General features: G+C 37.4%; 1 long non-coding RNA gene across 1 annotated transcript; it reads right to left on the reverse strand.

The window, feature by feature from the left end:
* Positions 1-229: 229 nt before the first annotated feature.
* Positions 230-2,296, reverse strand: LOC128237122 (uncharacterized). Its single transcript, XR_008261502.1, has 3 exons — positions 1,814-2,296; positions 1,064-1,471; positions 230-821 (listed from the first exon to the last, which is right to left on the reverse strand). It is a non-coding gene; the product is annotated as an uncharacterized LOC128237122 (long non-coding RNA).
* Between the last annotated feature and the right edge of the window lie 282 nt (positions 2,297-2,578).

Raw genomic sequence — 2,578 nt, forward strand, 5'->3', positions numbered from 1 at the left:
ACCAGCTCACACCAGCTAGGCCTCCTCCAAAACTCAGATAAATATTTGAGCCACCAAAAAAAAAAAACGAGAACAGATCGGTCTGAATCGTTAAGGTATTATTTTCTGTATAAAACAATTTATTTCACTGTACATTTAAATCAATTATTATGTTGATTAGAACTTGATTCTGCCAAACATGTGCTGTAAAGACTTAGACTTATTATGAATAAAGAACAAGTCAAACATGTACATATTTTCATTGTTATTCTTATATTTTGGGCCATTTACGTAAATCTACAATATTTAATGATAGTTCATCCAATGTTCAGAGTCCGGATCACATGCACACTCGATTAACAGTATTCTTAAAGTTGCACTCTCACAGAATTCTAGTTTGACACTTTTTGTCTCAGAATCGGCTTATTTTGGCATTCTTTAAATTAAGACCTAATATATAAATCACAAAGCAAACTTCTCCGAGCCAAAATATGATAAATGCAATCGAATCCTGTGTAAGTTGTCAAAGTGATCAATCTGTGAAAGTGCAGCTTTAACAGTGAAAAATAACTTCTGCTAATGCTATATATTTTAAAATATATTTGCCATTGCAATAAAGAGATATTCACCTACAACATCATACATAAACACCAAAGAAATATCAAAGTTTAAGTAATGTTTGCAAAACAACAATGTATTTAATAAATCTGATATTAAATACGCAACAACTGGTGTTATACTCCAGAACTGAAGCTAACATCATAGAGGTACATCCTTCCAAGAATCCATCAAAACAACATGCTGAACAACTTCAAGAACTCTCTTCAAAAGACCACACTTTCCTGAAATAAATAAAAGATGCCAATATTAAAATAAATCAGTTACATGTATTGTTAAATATTTTAATACTAGCTGTAAATGCTACTGCCTTTGATGTTTGCTTTCTACATGTATATCATAATGAAATGTTGACAAGATAATAGCTAATGTTTTGTGGTTGTTGTTTTTTCTCTGGACAAAGTCCATTACTTTGGTACAGCAAAGTAAAACTAAATGTTATAAAAAGCTTTAAAATAGGTCCTACCGATTATTTGTAAAACTTGTCATCACTGGTTTTCTCTTGCGGTTGATATTGCCTGGACTGGCAAATATCATGTGTGTGTGTGTGGGGGGGGGGCGGTTTCCGGTCTGATGCTAGGTCCCCTGTGGCGGTAGGCTTGTTGAAGACAATAATAAGGGGACTTCCTTATCTCCATCAATCAGAATACTTTAATGGTGTCAACGGTAAATAGCAGGAGACCCTCCACCAGCCTTAACCGGTAAATGGGGGGAGGGTAGTGTGTGTGGGTTAGAACCAGCTGCCCGGTCAGCTTAGTTGGTTAGAGCGCCGGGCTAGTGTTCTGGTGGTTGTGAGTTCGAGCCCCACACCGGGGGCACTCTTCCTCCCAGGTCTACTTTTACAGCCAGAGTGTGTGAACATGTTCCACAATTTCTGTAAGAACAAAAAGCAAAGCATGTGAATGTTTGAGCAATGCAATAGTTAAAGATTGGTATCACCCACGATTGTCACTTGTCAACTATTACATTATTATTCATAAGGGGGAGTGTTCAATCGCTTAGAACTGAAACTTTTTATGCATAACCCCAATAAACCATTTCTGCTCATACTGTAGAGTACAAGGTTATACTGTATGGCTGGCATGTAACTGTTATTTAATGTCACTTCCGGGTTCCCCATTCGGGCCATTTCTGATTTACTCATATTGTGCGATGATTTAATCTTTGTTTCAACAATACTGTAAGAAGGACCGGTGTTATTAAAAGTTAAACTTACCCTTGTTTGCATTTACAGTATGCGTCACACACACGCTTTTCCTTTGTATCGATGTCAATGTTGACAACATGGCGGCTATCCGATTTTCTCTGACTTGGATAGATTTCACCCCGTAAATGTTAGATATCGTCATTTTCTAAAGATATATCGAGCCTTCCGATGTAGCAGCCAGTTACAAATTCCTTTGACTTCTATTTTTTTCGCATTGTTATGTGACATGTATGATAATTTGTCAGGAATATCGGAAAGCGAAACGACGCGAGACGCCATTACTTCCTCGTTTGTTTGACGGACATAGACAGAGTTCGCTCCCTTGATATCAGGGGGCGTGGCTTAGAAGCCGCTGTCGTAAGGTCAATTGGCCCCTACTGTGACACCAGTGCAATTAGCAGGATATGCACAACTGGGGATTATCATGCCAAACATTCCTTAAACTAGGCCTTTAAGGGGAAAGGCTACACTCCACTAAACAAATTCGTGCTCGTGAAAAATAAGATGTGTTAATGACCTGAACCAAAATGACCCGGTTTATTCAAGATGACGAATCAACAAATGTCCGTGGAATTTCCGAAGTCATGTGGGATTTAAGGCATCAAAATGCAGTATAACAATGGATTGTTAGTGCAAAGAAGGTAAATTAAAAATAATTAACTGAATAACATCATCACCTTGTGGTCATATTGGCTGAATTTAACGCAATACCATTAATGACTTGAATCACATCTGGTGAAAGGTCATGATCACCCACTATTAAAAGTAAAATGA

The sequence above is a fragment of the Mya arenaria genome, chromosome 1 (genome assembly GCF_026914265.1).
Source record: "Mya arenaria isolate MELC-2E11 chromosome 1, ASM2691426v1".
NCBI lineage: Eukaryota > Metazoa > Mollusca > Bivalvia > Myida > Myidae > Mya > Mya arenaria.